Here is a 22,468-nt window from a genome sequence, read left to right on the forward strand (position 1 = left end):
CACGTGGGCCTGGGGGTGAATTTTAGGAATCTTATATTTAGGGTTAGGTAATCACTTTAATAGTTGAAATATGAACTTTTAAACATGTATTGATTATTTTATTTACTATTTGATTAGTTTTGGATTGTTCGGCATCAAATTGGGGGTTTGAGCATAATCTTGGACCGGAAAGTAGGCTTTGAGGCGAGGTAAGTCTCTTTTCTAACCTTGTAAGAGGGAATTAACCCCATAGGTGAATTGAATTAAAATGTGCTTCTATTTTTGGGGGCTATGTACGCACGAGGTGACGAGAGTCCGTACGTAGCTACTAATTATGCTATTGTCTGGGTAGTCTAGGACCCATATCATGCTATACTTACAATGTTTGTACCCTACTTGTTAACTTAATTGCTTAAGTCTTTTGAAACCTGATAAAAGAATTAAATTTCACTTACTTGAAGTTGTGAATGGAACACTTGACTGTTATTCAGAATTTGTGTTTTCCTTAAAATATTTTCTATCTGTGGAGCAGGTCGAACGCCTCGGTAGCAGATAGATGCATCTATGGTTCGTGCCATTCGACCCTCGGCAGTGCACAGTTTAAATATTATGTTGGATCGGGCCGTATGACCTTGGCATAATTTGTGCATGATAAATCTTTGGAACCAATTATAATTGATATAGCTTCTTTGGCTTGAGATATAAATTGTTAAATGACGAGAATAAATTTGGAAAAAACAATTCCTATTAATAAAAGAATTGTCCACTCACTTCTTGTTATTGAGTTTACAACTGTTTCGTACAATCCACAATATATGTATTTATTGTTAGCCAATAGTAAGTGTCGGAGTCGACCCCTCGTCACTACTTCTTTGAGATTAGGCTAGATACTTACTGGGTACGCGTTGATTTACGTACTCATACTACACTTGCTGCACAGTTTTGTGCAGGTGCATATATGTCCAGCAGACTTGTGGGAGCAGAGGCGCGGCTATTTTAGGGACTTAGGTGAGCTGCATCCCATGCTGCGAATTCGCAGCACACGGAGTCTCCATCATAGTTATCTATCCTCTCATATCTAATTGTACTTTCAAATAGATGTTGTATTTCTAGTATATTTCCTAGTTGATGCTCATGTACTTGTGACATCGGGTTTTAGGGGTGATTATGGGCTCTTCAGTATTGTAGTTGTGAAAATACTATCATTTACTTTGTAAAGTTTATCTCGTACTATTTAATTGAAGGAAATTATGATTTCAAAAATACTGAAATGAGTAATTAAGTTAATCAATTGTTGTTGGTTGGCCTGACAGCGGTGTTAGGTACCATCATGACCTCTAATGGAATTTGGGCCGTGATAACTTGGAATCAGAGACGTCTGTACTTATCTTCGAGAGGCTACAAGGCTGATAGGAGCACTTCCCTTCTTGATTCCTCATCGTGCGATTTGATCCCTTTGAGGCTTGTGCCTTTATTTCTTTCCTACTCAATCTTATGCGACGTGAAACACTTGTTATCAATTGGATATCAAAGAATTTTAATGGTACTACAGATGTGGTGCAGGATGTTTCTCCCTGCGTAATTGCTTGGGCTATGGTCGTTTCCTTGAGGAAGGCTGTCTTGTCGTTTCAGCTTAGTACCAGTAATTCCTATGATTTTGAAGTTGGGCACTGGTTGTTATAATAATTCATGAGTTGTTATCGCATGGTATTGATATAATGGTAAAATGCTTGTCTATGTGTTGGTGCAGTGAATGACTTGAAATGAGGTTTTTCTCCGTGCATAATTCAGAGGTTCAACGCTTTATTCCCAGCGGAGGAAAGGCAATTGGACTATGAATGTTCAGGGTTTGGTTGATGGAGTAACGAGACTTGGTATTTTCGAGCATAGCGAAATTGTCATCTGTGATGTGGTGTCGTTGTCCTTGTTGAATTTGTTAAGTTCGCTGGTGTTATGATTTTCTTCAATTCGCCTTCAGGGCAGGGTATAGTGGAATAGTTTCGGGGAAGCGGCTGTCAGAGATCGCAGTGTGCTGTGGTTCAGAATCAAATCGGTGTCCCTAGTGTTGAAAGCTCGAGAAAGGTGATCTTCGGGGAGGTTTAAAGTTGGTAGCGATCTATTAGTCCAAGTGCTACAGAGATGGATTTTGATTTAAGGCAAAAGCTGGGCAACGAAGGATGAGGAAGGACATGGTGGAAGGAGTCTCGCGGTGGTTGGATTACTAGTAGGTTACGTATGAAAAGCAGAAGTCGGGATGTTGCCTAAAGGATAGGGTTTGACCAAAGTGGGAGAGTGGTAGAGTAGCATATGGGTTATGTGGTAGGATAGTTGCATGCCTTGAGGAAAGTTTAGAGTGACTTGGAGATTCATGGTGGATAGTGACTAGGTCTACCGGCTTAATTTTGAATATTGGCTACTATACGTATGAAGGTTTGATACGACGGAAAGGAGTTGCTTGATATGAAGAAGGATACAACATGACTTTGGAGTGGAATGTATTATCGTACCTTTAGTTGATGTCCATGAGGAGTGAATGGACTTGTACAGCTGGTGAATGAGCACGAGCTCAGGATGGTTTATTGGTTTCGTGGTAATTGTACTCGGTGCATCGTCATTGGAAGGTGTCGGTATGGACTTTCCACAGGTGGGTTATCTCATGTGAGCAGGCTAGTGGTTGTGTGGTGTTGATGAGCTTCTACGAAGAATTTTACTGGCTATCCAGTAAAAGGTTGAATATGTGAATGTGGCTAGTGATTCAGAATGTTCATGAAATGTTTAATATGAAGATTCCGAGGAATTTGGTGGGCCGATTGTGTGAGATCGTGTTAATGAGGAAGAAGGAATTTTGGTCGGTTCCGGGGTTATGTAATTATAGCTTCAAGCTAAGTGGGAGTGCCCCTCCGGCTACGATTGGATTGCATGGTTGTCTACTTGTGAGGTTTCTGGTTATCAGCATATTAGTGGGTTGTTATGACTAAAGGAAAGAGAACATCAGTGGTGATTTGAGCAAAGGATTTGAGGAATATGTGCTATAATTGGCCTTATCGATTCATGTTCAGGCTTTGGGAACACTCGGGATTTATGCTTCGTGTAGATGTGATGTACAAGAAAGGTGATTCAGCCGGGTGCTTGTTTGAGAGGGCGTTCATGTGCTAGCAGAGCCTTGGAATTTTATCACATTTGTGAACAAGTCAGAGTGGGTGACTCTCAACAACGGTCCTAGTGGATTCAGAAAATAATTTAAAGTGTGGTGCCTTAGGATTTCGAGTCCGTAGTATGGTTAAGTATCGAGCATTGCAGCGGATTACGAAAAGGGGCTTGGAGTGTTCTATGTTATCATTGGTCTGTGGTGTAGCACTGTAGGAATGGGAGAAAATAACTTTGGATTCATAAAGGAAATATCAGAATGGGTGTACCAGTTGAAGATGCGAATGTGCGCACAAGGAGGGTATGAGATGGTTTGTGCGTTTTGAGACAACGTGGTCTTGTGAAATAGGGTCCTTCTGGATGAGTGCGAATTGGGTTCGTCATGTTTTGAATGGAGCTATTATTATTCCTAAGGCAAGTCCGGAGTAAATTAGAAGAAGTCGGATCGGTTAGCAATGGTTGAATCGGCATAATGCGGCAATGATCAGTTCCTTCATCGTGTTAAGTTTTATAGGTGGTTGTGGCGGTACGCGCAAGGTTTGACGGCCACCGTAATTGATTTTACTTGGAGGCATTTGAGTTATTATGGCATGTTATGTGTAGATGGATCCCGGAAGGGTTATGGTGGTTTAGACCACTACTTGGGGTAGATAGGCCCAGTTACAGGGGAGGCTCTGGCGAAAGTTTTGGAAATTTAGGGAGTTAGTCAAAAATTTGGAACTGTAGGTGAGTGTTACAGCAGCTAAGTCACATTGAATGCTAATGACGGATTTTGACCCTCATTCGAGGATGAATAATCATAAGTGGGGGAGAATGTATGGCCCCGTAAAAGTTCGCAAAGGAATTTAAGGTTTCATGGTGCCAAAGTAGGCTTACGTGTTTGAGGATTGTAGAAGGCTCAGACTTTTTGGGTTGAACAATGCACTGGGGAGTAAAGTAAAATTTTTTGCAGAAAAAGACATATCTGTGGCCCACTATGCGGCCGCAGAATCACTCTGCGGACCGCAGAATCACTCTGCGGACCGCAGAATGGCCGCAGAGTGAAGCAGTGACACGGTAAGCTTGGAGGAAGGTCTGTGGTGCATTATGCGACCACAGAACATGTCTGCGGGCCGGAGAACCGACGCAGACCCAACTAGTATTTTCCAATTCAGGGGCACCAAATTGTGCGGCCGATATGTGGACCACATATCCATTCCGCGATCACTATGCGACCGCATATTGTGTTTCAGAGCTTCATTTTTCTGATTTTTTGTAACCCGACCACATTTTGATAAATAGCCTCTGGGGGTCATTTTTAAGGGTTTCATCTGATATTTTTAGAGAGAGGTGAGAGTATCTTAGAGAGATAAAGAGGAGACCTAGCCATTTGTTCATCAATTCTTGCTCAAGGCTTGAAGATTTCGTAAGGATCTTACTAGGGCTTCAAAGAGGTAAGAACTTCTTCCCCCAGTTCTTCAATATCGAGTTTGGGGTAAATGATGGGTGATTGGGAGTACGATTCTTGGGTATGAGAGTATTATGTATACATGCATGTACCAATAAGGTTTGTGGGAATATTTTTGAGCTCAAATAAGTAAAGATTGGGTTGTGAAATGAAGGAAATCTTGTAGAAGAATCTTGTAGCCTAATTTGTGCACCTATTGTTTGATAAAATGCTCAAATGAGCTAAAACCATGAATATCTTCCTAATTTGTATTCAATTTTGTTATGTCTCAAAATAGATTGGGATTTCTAGGATTTTCGGAACGTTGTAGTAATTTAAGAAAAGCTCAAATCTAGGTATGTTGGCTAAACTCCTCTCCTATAATTGAATCCCACGGTATTCATGTAATTTATGTAAGTCCCGAGGTGTTCATTATAAAATTGGCTATTCTGAATAAATTTGTGTTGAAAGATATATAATCAATATGTATACCAAATTCTTTTATCATGTTATGTTAGCATTTGAGAATATTTTCAAAGTATGGGTTGTGCATTAAGGATGTTCTGACTTCAAGTCAAGTTCAAACGAAAGCTATTATGCCAAATTTTGTAAAAAATCTCTGTGTCTAAGACTCTTAATTGCTCACATGTGTACTGAAAACCTTGATTTGAAATTACTTGTTGTTGATTATTATGGTGATGTTTGAAAGTAAAAATGATGAGCATGAACTACTAAATACGACCGGCATGCCAAGAATGATTTTATAATTGGGGCCACTAGTGCAAATGAAATGAAAAGATGTGAAAGAAGTATGAAATGAGATGACTGGTATAAAATGGGTGATGCCTCGAATGAGACGACCTAGCCGACCGTGTCATGATCGGACGCGATGTCGCACACATGGTGGTGATTGTGCTGAAAATTGTAATTGAAATTGTAATTGTGGTTGATGTCTTGGATGAGACGGCCTAGCCCATCGGGTTGTTATCGGACTCTGTGTTAAAAGTACGATGGTATTGATATTGTGAATATTGGTATTGTGAACGGTAGTATATTGGTACTAAAGATCTCCCAACTTAAGATATGAAAATTTATTTGAACACTATCTTGATCCTAATTTGAGGTTTGATGTTGTTGTGGCTTCCACTGATATTATTCTTACTTGTATTATTGCTCATTTTATTGAGAGGGTGTTTTGTCATTCATACTAGTACTATTCCATATGTAATAACGTCCCTTTTGCTGGGGGCACTGCAGCTTCAATAGATGCAGGTGATTCCACAATAGGAGACATTGATCAATGATAGCGGTACACCCTCTTCCCAGCTGACTTGGTGAGCCCCACTTCATTTCGGGGTCATGTATCTTTTGTTCCTTGTGTATTGTGTTTGAGGTATAGCCGGGGCCTTATTGCCGGCATTATCATAGTACTGTTCTGTATCTATAAAGAGGCTCCGTAGACATAGTGTGGGTTGTATATTGGTGTTGTGGAAGTTAAACAATGTTATTTTGTGTTTGAATTACTTGTTCCATTTCAGACCATGAAAAATGTGTGTGAAATTTGAGACTTTAAAATGAAGTAACTAATGGTAATAATTTAGTATTGTATACATGATCTCTTTATGGTCTAATCAACGAAAATATGTATTCTCTTTATTCATAAGTGAGTTTGGGTAGAAAGTATCTAACAGGCTTGCTTGACTGGATTCACTCGGTTGAGTGCCGGTCGCACTCTCCGAGTTCGGGGCGTGACAAACTTGGCATCAGAGCCTAAGGTTTTAAAGTGTCCTGGGATATCTCGGAGCCGTGTCTAGTAGAGTCCTTCTTATCGATATGTTGTTGACAACATCTATAATTAGGATGCTACTTGGGCATTTCAGAATAATACCCTTTTTTTATGTTCTCGAACGTGTGATAAAGCTGATTGTAAGATTATTCCTTCTTTAACTCGTGCGTTGCTCTAATTTTCAGTACATGGCACCTAAGAAAAAGGTAAGAACTGGCCAGAGAGCCAATGTCACCCCAGGAGTGGAATACCAGAAACCAATCCTAACAATATATACATAATCCGATGACGTAATATAAAATAAAAACAACAACAACTGTGGCCTCATAAGCAATATATTACCAGAAAAGGAACACCCGTAATATCAACTGTACAAATGATACATAATTCATAGAAGGTAACTCTTAGCATTTTCATAGAACACAACTTTATAAATATATGGCTATTCAAACAAATAAGGATACTTCTTCTTCATTTCTTCCTCGACCTCCCAGATGGCCTCCCATAGAAACGGGAATCTCTTCATAAGACAATTCTTCATTAACCTCAATAGTCTCAACTGGAACAATGAGTGTTGGGTCTCCAACTGCTTTCTTCAACATAGACACATGAAATACCGGGTGAACTAATGATATCTCAGGTGGTAGCTCAAGCTTGGACGCCACCTCACCGATCATTTGAATGATTCTATCCGGTCCGACATACCACGAACTCAATTCCCCTTTCTTACCAAATATCATTACACCCTTCATGGGGGAAACCTTAAAGAATACCCAATCATCTTCTTTGAACTCCAAATCCCTACGACGAACATTCGAATAGGACTTCTGACGATTCTGAGCAGTCTTCAACCGCTCCTTAATGATCTTAACTTTTTCCATAGCCTGATGCACTAGGTCTGGCCCTATCAACTCTGCTTCCCAATCCCGAACCACCCAATGAGAGATCTATATCGCCTAGCATATAAAGCCTCGAACGGTGCCATCTGAATGCTAGCATGATAACTATTGTTGTAAGCAAATTCTATGAGTGGCAAATGGTCATCCCAACTACCTTTGAAGTCAAGAACACAAGAGCGCAACATATCCTCAAGCATCTGAATAGTCCACTCTACCTACCCGTCGGTCTGTGGATGGAAGGATGTACTAAGATTCACCTGAGTACTCAAACCTTGCTGAACGTTCTTCCAAACTTTAGCCGTGAACTGTGCCCCACGATCAGAAATGATAGAAACTGGAGTGCCATGCAACCTGACCATTTCTTTGATATATAACTGAGCATACTGTTCTGCTGTGTCGGTAGCCTTAATCGGCAAGAAGTGTGTTGATTTCGTGAGTCGAACCACAATCACCCAAATCGAGTCAAACTTACGAGGAGTGCGAGGTTGTCCTACCACAAAGTCCATATTAATCATTTCCCACTTCCATATTGGAATTTCTATGTACTGTGCCAACCCACCAGGCCTTTGGTGTTCGACCTTCACTTGCAGACAATTTGGACATCTCGCCACAAAGTCCCCTACATTCCTCTTCATATCATTCCACCAATAGAATTTCTTAAGATCATGATACATTTTTGTAGAGCCCGGGTGCATGGAATACCTATCAGTGTGAGCCTCGGTCACGATGCTCTCCCTGAGACCATCTACATTTGGAACACATAGACGCCCTTGGTACCTTAGTGTATCATCACCCATGCCAAGATAAAAGGCCATGGTCTTATGTTTATGAATCCCCTCTTTCAATTGTGCCAACAATGGATCGTTGTATTGCTTCTCCTTGATTTCTACAACAAGTGATGATTCATCCCTATTTTGCACAATCACCCTACCTTCACTAAGGTCCACAAGACGAACTCCAAAACTAGCCAATCGGTGAACTTCCTTGGCCAATGGCCTTTGATATGCCTTCAAGTGTGCTAACCTACCCATAGATTTCCGGCTAAGAGCATCCGCCACAATATTAGCCTTCCCCGGATGATATAGAAGGATTGAAATGCTCTCGGACCACCCAATACTCAACCCGAACATACACCCAAGTCCGAAATCATCATACGAACCTGTTAGAACCTTCAAATACCGATTCTGTCATCATTTATTCAAACGTCAAAACTTGGTCAACTCTTCCAACTTAAAGCTTCCAAAATTAGAATTTTCCTTCCGAATGAACTCTGAACTTAACAAAATTCAATTCCGACCACGAGTACAAGTCATAAAATATGAGGTGAAGCTACTCAAGGCCTCAAACCGTCGGACGACACGTTAGATCTCAAAACGACTGGTCGGTTCATTACATTCTCCCCTGCTTAAACATACATTCGTCCTCAAACATGCCAAGAACTACTTCGGAGTTGTCCACAGTCATTGTTTAACATATCGTGCACCTATCCATGCCACCACAACCCAGTTGAGCACATCAGCTCGAGTTAGACTGAATATTCTCCCCTTTTATTTAGTCAATGAGCCTTAGAACCAAATTCTAACCTCTGAATTTCTCTACAAAACCTTATTCTAACATACGAACATCGTATCAATCACTACACATTGTACCAAAACATGATCATGGACCCATGATGACATCACACAATGCACTGCATAACTTATTTTCCTAAGGAAACCTCCTCCAAGCACAACAGCTGAAATTCCATTGACCCGAAGCCCGTAGTATACCTCATGACACATATAAGCCCTGTTCCAACTCTCGCAATACTGCCACGACGGAAGAGATGTGTAGAAACTCATAACCACCTGCCGAATCAACAAATCTCTAAGTCTTTCCTCCTGACAAGAACCATTACCTCATTCTGAACTGAATAACGATATTTTCTCTTTAATATTCCCTACATAACTCCGATCGCACCGATCCCAGGTCCAATAACGTCATCTTCTCCAGTACAAGTTGCTAAGGCAATAAGCCACCTCAAACACTATCAAAGATTTCATATGATGCCATCAATGCACCAACAAGCTACAACCTGAATAAGACACATAAGGAAGAACGAACTCTGTAAAAGAATTACCCAGCCCGCATAACGAATAAAATGGTCGAATAAACGCTATGAACCCTTCTCAGAGAATGAGAATCAAAATATACAAGAATAGATGTAGGGAATCGTTCTCAACATCTCACTGTTGCGGCATGCAACCCGATCTATACATGATACCGTTGCGGCGTGCAACCCGATCCAACAACATACCCAAGGCGGCGTGCCACCCGATCCACACATAACCATAAATAAGGGAATACCCATCAATCCCTAATGATCATACCTACGAAATACCCGAATATCGGCCACAAGCACGCCAAGTGCAAAAGTATAACCCTGGGGAGACGGATAGCGCCATATGCTACAAAACCCAAGCATGACTAAGGTGCAATAAATGACCTGCATCTCGAGAGCCATCCTGATCATATAACACCACAAGCTACACGGGACCCCAACACATGTGTGAAAAATCAAGCCATTTCATAACCCACATGGCACAATAGATTAATACACGGAATAGCTGATGACAGGAATAACATCCAGCGCTCGACGACTCCTCCGTAAGCTATGCTATGACGAATGAACACATACGACCTGACGTAGAGCGCACCTTCACATTAGACCCACCACCGGACCTCAAACCGATTCTTATCACACCATATTGGGCCAATAACTTTGCAAGGATCCACAATGGCCTTATTCATGACACACACGAATAGGCGTCCAATCCAGAACAAACTTCCACAGTTCACAACCAACCGAATAGAGTGTCGTTCAGGCATAAACTCCCACATTAGCGACCGTACCATAATCTACATACTTGGTTTCAATCCTTAACAACCAAATGACTAACATGTCACACTTAGACAAATTTCCCCGTGGGATACACTCCCACGACCTTCCGCACTAGGTAGCAAAGTCTGCACTCTATACTACCAATCGTACCAATTCTGTAAAGCGAATCAAGAATCCGCAAATCAATACCCCAAAGCCTCTTACATAGGACACCATTCTCAGGTGACACTAAGGTAACACGGGCTTACTCTGAACTTCTGAATCCTTTTCCCAACTCCTCCGAGCTCGGGACACTCTCCTCAAAACTGAACCGTAACCTTGATCCTCAACCTCCAATTTCCATAACTGCAGAAAATACAAACCTCAAGTCATGGTCTAATCTTCCGAAATCCATTTACACAACAAGGCCATTTGAATCAAATACATCCCAAATCAATCAAGTTATAGTGGTTGTCAAGTCCGCACGTACAACCACGAACCATATGTATAACCTCACACGCCGAAGGAACTGATCATTGCCATGATCCTGCTGATTCAACCATTACTAACCGACCCAACTTCTTCCAATTTACTCTCACTTGCCTTAGAAATATTAATAGCTTCATTCGAAACATAACGAACTACATCCGCACTCATCCCGAGTGGCCCGAATCACGAGACCACATCGTCCCAATACTCATGCACCATCTCCCAAATCGCCCTAAACTTTCTCAAGGCAAGTGGCTTTCCTGCCACCGAATCCATATGCTACTCTGCCACTCCCACTTCGATCAAACCACCTCCCTTAAGCAACTCCTCGACCTCTGCTCTTCATACTTTGAACCGTTAGTAATTCAACCACCGCGAGACACCTCTCACCATGTCCTTCCTCATCCTTCGATACCCAATTCCTACCTCAAACTAAGATTCATCCATGTAGCACCTAAACTAATAAATTGCTACCAACTCTAAGCCTCCTTGAAGGTCATCTTTCTCGATCCATCGGCATTAGAAACACCAATTCGATTCTGAAATTGCCATACACCACCATCTCTGACAACCGTTTTTCAGACACCATTTCACAACACCCTGCCCCAGAGACAAATCAAAAAGGCAATAACACCGTTGAACCTTAATGCGTTCAAACAAAGATGATGGCAGCACATCACAAACGAAAATTCCACCACGTTCGAAATACCAAGTCTCGTTACTCCATCAACCCAAGCCCGGGGTCGTTTTCTCAAAATGTTGACCGAAGTCAAACTTAGCACTTTAAGGCCAACTTAAGGAACCAAGTGTTCTGGTTTTACCCCAAACACTTCCAAATCCCGAACCAACCATCCCCGCAAGTCATAAATCATTACAAGCACCTACAGGAAGTTTTATTTTAGGGAACGGGGTTCTAAAAGTTAAAAATGACTAGTTGGGTCATTACATTCTCCACCTCTTAAACAAACGTTCGTCCTCGAACGAGTTTAGAATTGTACCTGAAGTGCTGAATAAGTCCGGATATCTGCTCCGCATGTTTTCCTTGGCCTCCCAAGTCGCTTCCTCGACTGGTTGGCCCCTCCACTGGACTTTTACTACAGAAATCCTCTTGGACCTCAACTAGCGAACCTGTTTATCAACAATGGCAATTGGCTCCTCTTCATAACCCAAGCTATTATCTAGCTGAACTGTGCTAAAGTCTAACACATGTGATAGGTCGGCATGATACTTCCGGAGCATAGATACGTGAAAAACCGTATGAACTCCCGATAGGCTGGGAGGCAATGAAAGCTCATAAGCAACCTCCCCAACTCGTTTCAACACCTCAAATGGGCATATAAACCTTGGGCTCAACTTGCCCTTCTTCCCGAATCTCATAATTCCCTTCATCGGCGAAACCTTCAAGAGAACTTTTTCACCTACCATATATGATATATCACGCGCTTTCTGATCCGCGTAACTCTTTTGTCTGGACTATGCTGTACGAAGTCACTCCTGAATCAACTTTACCTTTTCCAAGGCATCCCTTACCAAATCAGTACCATATAACTTAGCCTCACCTGGCTCAAACCATCCGATAGGTGAACGACATCGCCGACCATATAAAGCCTCAAATGGAGCCATCTCGATGTTGGATTGGTAACTGTTATTATAAGCAAACTCGGCCAAAGGCAGGAGACGATCCCACTTACCTCTAAAGTCGATCACATATGCCCTGAGCTTATCCTCCAAAATCTGAATTGTCCTCTCTGACTATCCATCGGTCTGCGGATGAAAGGCTGTGCTGAGCTCTACACGGGTCCCCAACTCACTCTGTACTGCTCTCCAGAAATGTGAAGTAAACTGAGGACCTCTATCTGATATGATGGAAATTGGCACACCGTGCAACCGAACTATCTCCTGAATATAAATCTGAGCCAACCTCTCTGAAGTATACGTAGTCACAACAGGAATAAAATGTGCCGACTTAGTCAACCTGTCAACAATCACCCAAACTGCATCAAACTTCCTCAAGGTCCGCGGCAACCCAACTACAAAATCCATAGTAATTCGTTCCCATTTCCACTCTGGTATAGTCATCTGCTGAAGTAGGCCACCTGGCCTCTAGTGCTCATATTTAACTTGCTGGCAATTTAGACACCGAGCTACATACTCAACTATGTCCTTTTTCATTCGTCGCCACCAATAATGCTGCCTCAAGTCACGATACATCTTCGTAGCACCTGGATGAATAGAATATCGAGAACTGTGTGCCTCCTCCAGGATCGTTTTCCTCAGTTCATCCACATTAGGAACACACAGATGATCCTGGAGTCATAGAACACCATCTGCACCAATAGTGACTTCCTTAGCACCACCTCGTACTACCGTTTCACGAAGAACCACCAAGTGTGGGTCATCATACTGGCGAGCCTTGATCTGCTCAAATAGTGAAGATTGGGCCACAACACATGCAAGAACTCGGCTGGGCTCTGAAATGTCCAACCTCACAAGTCTGTTAGCCAAGGACTGAATATCTAAGGCTAATGGCCTTTCCTCTGCTGAAATGAAAGACAAACTACCCATACTCTCTGCCTTTCTGCTCAAGGCATCTGCAACCACATTTGCTTTGCCCGGATGATACAAAATAGTAATATCATAATCTTTTAGTAACTCCAGCCATTTGCGCTGTCTCAAATTTAGGTCCCTCTACTTGAACAAATACTGCAAACTGCGATGATCAGTGTAAATTTCACAAGAAACCCCATAACGATAATGCCTCCAAATCTTAAGAGCGTGAACAATCGCAGCTAACTTCAAATCATGTACCAGATAATTCTTTTTGTGGGGCTTCAGCTGGCGTGAAGCATATGCAATAACTTGCCCTTCTTGCATCAATACACAACCCAAGCCAACACGCGAAGCGTCGCAATACACTGTATACATCCCCGAACCAGAAGGCAACACTAACACTGGTGTTGTAGTCAATGATGTCTTGAGCTTATGAAAGCTCACCTCACAATCATCGGACCATCGGAATGGAGCACCCTTTTGGGTTAATTTGGTCAAAGGTGCTGCAATAGATGAAAAAACTTCCACGAACCGACGATAATAACCTACCAAACCCAGAAAAATCCTGATCTCCGTCGCCGAAGTGGGACGATGCCAATTCTGACTTGCCTCAATCTTTTTGGGATCAACTTTAATACCTTAGCCCGATACGATATGTCCCAAAAATGCTACAGACTCTAGCCAAAACTCACATTTAGAGAACTTAGCATATAGCTTTTGTTCCCGTAATGTCTGAAGCACTACTCTCATATGCTGCTCATGCTCCTCCTTACTATGTGAGTAGATCAAAATGTCATCAATGAAGACAATGACAAATGAGTTAATATATGGCCTGAATACCCTGTTCATCAGATCCATAAATGCTGCCAGGGCATTAGTTAAACCAAAAGACATTACCAGAAACTCATAATGACTATATCTAGTACGGAAAGCAGTCTTCGGAACATCCGAATTCCGAATCTTCAACTGATGGTACCCCGACTTCAAGTCGATCTTAGAGAATACCCTAGCACCATGCAACTGGTCAAATAGATCATCAATACGTGGTAACGGGTACTTGTTCTTAATAGTGACTTTGTTCAATTGGCGATAATCAATACATATCCGCATTGTTCCATCCTTCTTTTTCACAAACAATACTGGTGCACCCCAAGGCGATACACTCGGTCTGACAACCCATTTGGCTAGTAACTCTTCAAGTTGTTCTTTCAATTCTTTCAATTCTTTCAGAGCCATGCGATACGGTGGGATAGATATAGGCTGGGTATCTGAAGCCAAGTCAATACAAAAATCAATATCACGATTAGGTGGCATACCTAGAAGATCTGACGGAAACACATCGGGGAACTCCCGAACTACAGGCACTGAATCAATAGTTGGAGTCTCTACAGTAGTATCCCGAACATAGGCTAGATAAGCCAAACAACCCTTCTCAACCATGTGTTGAGCCTTTATAAAAGAAATAACTCGATTAAATGAACTAACAGGTGAACCCTTCCACTCCAGCTTAGGCAATGCTGGAATAGCCAAGGTAACAGTCTTGGCATGACAATCTAGAATAGCATGATATGGAGATAACCAGTCCATACCCAGAATAATTTCAAAATCGGTCATCTCAAGCAATAGGAGATCTGATCTAGTTTCATAACCACAGAATATAATAATACAGGACCGGTATATCTAGTTCACAACAACAGAATAACCCACAGGAGTGGACACATAAACAGGAGTACTCAAGGACTCACGAGAAAGACTAGGAGTGGAGCAAATAGAGATGACACATATGAATACGTAGATCCTGGATCAAATAATACTGAGGCATCTTTGCCACAAACAGAAATAATACATGTAATCACGGCATCTAAGGCCTCTGCATCTGGTCTAGCCGGAAAAGCATAGAACCGAGCTGGAGCACCAACTGTCTGGCCTCCGCCTGGATGACCTCCACCTCTAGGACGGCCCCTACCCACCTATCCTCTACCTCTGGGTGGTCGGACTACTGGTGGAGCAACTGGTCCGGTAAGCATAGGCTGCTGACCCTGCTGTACTGGTCTACCCCGAAGCCTGGGGCAAAACCTCCGCATGTGACTGGGATCCCCGCACTCGTAACAACTCTCCGGTGCGATGGGCTGCTGACTAAGTGTCTGGCCCTGGGGACCTGAATACCCACATAAAGAACCCTGAATAGCTGGTGGGCGATAAGAACTCTCTGGTATAGCACTGAAATAAGGTCGTACTGGAGCACCTCGGGGAGGTAGTGGTACTGGATATGGGGGTCTGCTGGACTGCCCCCTCACGAACTGACCTCTGCCCCCGAACAGAGCACCTCTGAACTCTCCAGAGTACTTGAACCGCTTATCTCTCATAATCTGCTCTCGGCTCCGCTGACGTACACCCTCAATCCTCCGGGCTATCTCCACAACTCGCTCATAAGAAGTACCCATCTCAACCTCTCGAGCCATAGTAGCCTGAATACCAGTATGTAAACCGGCTACAAACCTTCGCACTCTCTCCGCCTCAGTAGGGAGTATCATTAGTGCATGGCGAGATAATTCAGAAAACCTCGCCTCATAATCAGTCACTGATATCTGACCCTGCTGGAGCTGCTCAAACTGAAACCGCAACTCTTCCCTCTGGGAGGGTGGAATATACCTGTCCAAGAAGATACGGGTGAACCTGTCCCAAGTCATGGGAGGAGAATCTGCTGGTCTACCAAGAGCATAAGACTGCCACCATCTACGGGCTCTACCCTCTAGCTGAAAAGTAGCGAAATCAACCCCATGGGATTCCAATATCCTCATGTTGTACAGTCTATCCTTGCAACGATCAACGAAATCATGTGGATCCTCATGTCGCTCACCCCCGAAGACAGGAGGATGTAGTCTAGTTCATTTGTCCAATAGTTTCTGAGGATCGGCGGCTACAGCTGGCCTGGGCTCAGGTGTAGCTGCTGCCACTGGCTGGACTCTACCCACGGGTAGTGCACCCTGGGTCTGATATACAACAGTTGCCTGTCCATGAGCCTGCGCGGTAGGGGTCTGTGCTCCCCCGCCCTCCTGAAATATGGTTGGGTCTGCCAGAAATAAACCAGCCTGAGTCATATTGTCCATGAATCGCAGCATACGACCCATGACATCCTGAAATCCCGGTGCAGATGTGAAGTCCACCGGAGCTGGCTCTGCCACAGGCACCTCACTCTGCTCCTCAATAATGGGATTCTCTGCTGGATCCACTCGCGGCATAACTGGAATAGTCCTGGGACGTCCTCGCCCTCTACCACGGGCTGGAGCCCTCCCTCAGCCTCTAGCAACTGGGGGAGTAGCTCTTCCCTGGTCTGAAACCTCATTAGAGTGCGTTCTCACCATCTGTGAGAGAATAAGAGAAGGATATTTAGTACTACATCAATTGCACGATGGAATATGAAGAAACGTAGTTTTCTAACACCATATAGCCTCTCGAAGATAAGTACAGACGTCTCCGTACTGATCCGCAAGACTCTATTAGGTCTGCTCATAACTTGTGAGACCTACGTGAACCTAGTGCTCTGATACCATATTGTCACGACCCAATTTCACCTATAGGTCATGATGGCGCCCAACACTACAGCTAGGCAAGCCAACTAATAAGTCAATCGTATATTGGTTAAACTTTTATTCCAAGAAAATAATAAAATACCAACTTCTACCAATGTGTGTGCCAAGACCCGGTGTCACAAGTGTATGAGCATCTAGTAGATTATACAAAACTCCAAATACTGTCTGAAATGAAATAGACAGAATATAAATATAAGAAGAGACACTGGTAGCTGCAGAACGGCTCAGAAAGGCAGCTCACCACTATGCCTCGGGATGACGTGGGTATGTGATGATAGGTCCTCCACTAGTACCTGTCTCAGATCCTGCACAAAAAGTGCAGCAAGTGTAGTATGAGTACGTAAACAACGTGTACCCAGTAAGTATCAAGCCTAATCTCGAAGTGGTAGAGACGAGATGACCGACTTTGACACTCATTATGGGTCAATAATAATAACTGAAATATAACTAGAATATTTAAATCAGCATGATTTACAGAATTTACAATAATTTATTTAATCAGCGAAAATAATCAAATTCCTTCAATTCAAATAAATTCCAATTTATCAATTAAATCTCATTTACAGGAGTAACAATTAATTCCTAAACAAAACAAGAATAATAATTCATTAAATTTCAAGGATTTTTCAATTTATTAATTAGCTTCACAAGCTAAAATAAATTATTAAAGTATCGTGTAATTATTATTATTAAGCACGATTTCTACCGAGGACGTACGACCCGATCCAGAGTGTCGTGTACACTGCCGAGGGACGTGCGGCGCGATCCATAGATGCATCTATCCTGCTGAGGCGTTCGGCCCGCTCCACAAGAAAGGAGGACATTTTCTTATGTGCCTCCGGAAGGACAGTATGTTTATTATAAGATAAATTTGGGAGGAGAACAATTTCTTTTGACAATTAATTGATTTAAATAGAAAATCAAGCCTATGAGATTTCCATCCTTTAATATCTTTATCAAACAATTCACAATATATTCATATATATCAATTAATATTAATTAATCAAAGAATACAATTTACACAAGTAATACATGCTTTGAATCCTAAACTATCCGGACTTTAGCATTAATAGTAGCTACGCACGGACTCTCGTCACCTCGTACATACGTAGCCCCCACAATTAGCAACAATTATTTAATCTTAATCACCTATGAGGTAATTTTTCTCTCACAAGATTAGACAAGAGACTTACCTCGTCTTGCTCCAATTTAATCCAAAATTTTGCCTTTTCCACGATTATCCAATTCTGTCTGGCTCGAATCTAGCCAAAATAATTCGATACAATCACTAAAAATTATAGGAAATAAATTCTATAAGGAAATACTACATTTTTAATAAAAATCCTGAAATTAATTAAAAATTCGCCCGCGGGGCCCACATCTCGGAATCCGGCGAAAGTTATGAAATCCGATAACCCATTCAACTACGAATCCAACCATACCAGTTTCACTCAAATCCGACTCCGAATCGATACCGAAATCTCAAATTTTCATTTTTATGAGATTTCTAAACTTTTTCCAAATTTCAATCTCAAAACACTAATTTATGGTGAAAATAATGATATACTTGTCTATGTAAACCAAATCTGAGTTAGAATCACTTACCCCAATGTTTGCCCTTGAAAATCTGCCAAAAGTCGTCTCTGCTCAAGCTCAAGTTCGTCAAAAATGGCAAATGGGACGAATGCCCTCTTTTTATAAAACTGCCCAGCAGCCTTCGGAACTGGTCCTCGAACTGGGCCTCGATCGCGGCTTCGATCACAGGCTCGAGCCTGGACCTCGGTCATGGCCTCGATCAGGGCATCGAGGTTGGGCCTTTGATCAGGACATCGAGGTTGGGCCTTCGATTAAGGCATCGAGCATGCCTTCGATTAGGGCATCGAGCATGGGCCTTCGATCATGGCCCTCGAGTTGGACCTTCGATCATGGCCCTCGAGTTGGACCTTCGATCATGGCTTCGATACACTAGCTCGAGCCTGTACCTCGTCAACCCTGGGCTCGATATCCGGCTCGATATCTGGGCTCGATCACAGCCCAAAATGTCCAACAGAAGAGGAAAAATTGCAGCATCTTTTTAACTCAAATTTTTGATCTGTTAACCATATGAAACTCCCCCGAGACCCTCGGGACCTCAACCAAATATACCAACAAGTCCTAAAACATCATACGAACTTAGTCAAACCTCTAAATCACATCAAACAACGCTAAAACCATGAATCATACCCCAATTCAAGCTTAATGAAACTAAGAGTTTTCAACTTCTAAATTCAATGTCGGAACCTATCAAATCAATTCCGATTGACCTCAAATTTTACACACAAGTCATAAATTACATAACGGAGCTATAAAAATTTTCGGAACTGGATTCCGACTCCGGTATCAAAAAGTCAACTCATCGGTCAAACTTCCAAACTTAAATTCTTGTTTTTAGCCATTTCAAGCCTAATTTAACTACGGACTTCCAAATAAAATTCTGAACACGCTCCTAAGTCCAAAATCACCATACAGAGCTGTTGGAATCATCAAAATTCTATTCCGGGATCGTTTTCTCAAAATGTTGACCGAAATCAAACTTAGCACTTTAAGGCCAACTTAAGAAACCAAGTGTTCTGGTTTCACCCCAAACACTTCTAAATCCCGAACCAACCATCCCCGCAAGTCATAAATCATTACAAGCACCTACATAAAGTTTTATTTTAGGGAACGGGATTCTAAAAGTTAAAAATGACCGGTTGGGTCATTACATAAGAACACCACTATTTTCTCTTAGGGGTGGTTTGGTAGGAGGTATTATAAAAAATAATGCAAGCATTAGCTTTATGCATTACTAATACCTTATTTGGTACATTTTTTCAACATGTGTATAACTAATACACTTGTATTAGTTATACATCATACTTGGTATTATCCTATGTATAAGTAATGCATAGAAAACCATGGCATTAGTAATACCAAGGCTACTAATGCATGCATTAGGTTGGTTAAAGATAAAATTATCCTTAAAGTCCCTTAAAGCTTGAGAATATGGAGGAAATTTTTGTAAACAACTATTTTTCTTAATAATTATACAATGCATTATAATTTTAATACACCACACCAAACAGTAGATAAAAAATAATATCTGCATAACTAATAGTTGCATTACTAACACATGCATTATTAATCTATGCATTACTAATACACCTTATTCCGCACTATTCTTATACATCCTACCAATCGACAAGTTAGTGTAGATAAACCTAGAAGGATGATAACCTTGGACACATGTTACGGAAATTGGCAGCCATTGAGATTGGTGGAACTTTGGGGTTGAGGAACTGAATTTGGTAGAAAAGATAGAGTAGTTGACGATAACAGGGCATATATGCGGTGCCTCTTTTTAAGGTTTATATTTGGGGTTTTTGTATTTTAAGTCCATTTTAGAGAAGTAATATTTTCATTTTAACACATGAATAATTTTTTTAAATCTATTTTCGAAAATTGTAACATCTAGATGAAGTACACCAAAAAATTTAAATTAACTGCTCAAAAAATGTGGGATTCCATGTTCTAGTTAACTGCCGAAGGTTTAAAAATTTTACCAACAGCTTTTCTATGGTAATTTTATTTTAATTTTCAGGTTTAATAAATAATTAAATTAACTGTCTAAAACGTGTTTTGTATGTAATATTTTAACATAAAATGTGATTTTGCTAAAAATCATCAACTATTAATGAGAATTAAAAAAAAAATTAAAAGAGTAAGTCAATCGATATAATCCCAAAGAATCGATCTTACATGTTTGGAGTACAAATCTCTTCACTTCTAATTTAATTACAGGGTAACCTTGTATCAGAAAAGATGAGAGAAGGAGTCAGTTCAAGTTAGTATTTTAATTCTCTGGTTTAATAAATAATTTAAATTAACTGCCCAAAAAACATTGGATTCCATATTGTAGTTAAATGCGGAATGTTTCAAAACTTTTACCAACGTTTTTTATGCCCACATTTTGGGAAGACATCGTGGATGTTTTTTCTTTCCTTTCTTCCTATTTATATGTAAAATTCTCTGTAAAAAATTTTGTATTCGAATTTTTAGGTTTATGACAAATTAAATAAAAAACTAATGAAAAAATGTGAAAGTCCATTGTTTTGAATAGACGGTCGTGGAGTGTTTTTTTAATTACTATTTCTATGTAAAATTCTATGCCAAACAAATATTGACGAATTTTTAGGTTTATAATAAACTAACTAAAAAACTAATGAAAAAACGTGGGAGTTTATTTTTTAGAATTGGAGTAATTATATTTTTGTAGTTTTCAGTTTTAAAAAGTATATGTCCAAAAACATGGGACTCCATGATGTTGAATAACTAAATTGGTTAATTATTTAAATTTTGTATTTTTTTCTTTTTGAATCTCCAAATTTATTGGAATTTTGTCCTAAAACATGACACGTGTTGATATTTCGTTTTGACACTTGCCATAATATTATGGATTTGCTTCTCCTTTTATATTAATCATCAACTATTAATGAGAATTAAAAAAAATTAAAAGCGTAAGTCAATCGATATAATCCCAAAGAATCGATCTTACATGTTTGGAGTACAAATCTATTCACTTCTAATTTACTTATAGGGTAACCTTGTATCCGAAAAGATGAGAGAAGGAGTCAGTTCAAGTTAGTTTTTTAATTCTTTGGTTTAATAAATAATTTAAATTAACTGCCCAAAAAATATGGGATTCCGTATTGTAGTTAACTACGGAAGGTTTCAAAAATTTTACCAACGTTTTTTATGCCCACATTTTGGGAAGACATCGTGGATGTTTTTTTTTTTTCCTTTCTTCCTATTTCTATGTAAAATTCTCTGTAAACATTTTTGTATCCGAATTTTCAGTTTTATAACAAATTAAATAAAAAACTAACGAAAAAATATGGGAGTCCATTGTTTTGAATAGACGGTCCTGAAGTGTTTATTTAATTACTATTTCTATGTAAAATTCTATGCCAAAAAAACAATTGACGAATTTTTAGGTTTATAATAAACTAACTAAAAAAACTAATGAAAAAACGTGGGAGTTTATTTTTTAGAATTGGAGTAATTATATTTTTGTAGTTTTCAGTTTTAAAAAAGTATCTGTCCAAAAACGTGGGACTCCATGATGTTGAATTACTGAATTGGTTAATTATTTAAATTTTATATTTTTTTCTTTTTGAATCTCCAAATTTATTAAAAATATTTGTCTTAAAACATGACACGTATTGATATTTCGTTTTGACACTTGCCATAATATCATTAATTTGCTTCTCCTTTTATATATTAATATATTCCTATTTTTATGTAAAATTCTCTGTAAAATTTTTGTATCCGAATTTTCAGGTTTATAACAAATTAAATAAAAAACTAATAAAAAAATGTGGGAGTCCATTGTTTTGAGTAGACGACCGTGGAGTGTTGTTCAAATTAATATTTCTATGTAAAATTCTATGCCAAAAAAAAATTGACGAATTTTTAGGTTTATAATAAACTAACTAAAAAACTAATGAAAAAACGTGGGAGTTTATTTTTTAGAATTGGAGTAATTATATTTTTGTAGTTTTCAGTTTTAAAAAGTATCTGTCCAAAAATGTGGAACTCCATGATGTTGAATAACTAAATTGGTTAATTATTTAAATTTGTATTTTTTTTCTTTTTGAATCTCCAAATTTATTGGAGTTTTGTCCTAAAACATGACACGTGTTGATATTTCGTTTTGACACT

Source organism: Nicotiana tabacum, chromosome 23, assembly GCF_000715075.1.
Source record: "Nicotiana tabacum cultivar K326 chromosome 23, ASM71507v2, whole genome shotgun sequence".
Taxonomy (NCBI): Eukaryota; Viridiplantae; Streptophyta; class Magnoliopsida; order Solanales; family Solanaceae; genus Nicotiana; species Nicotiana tabacum.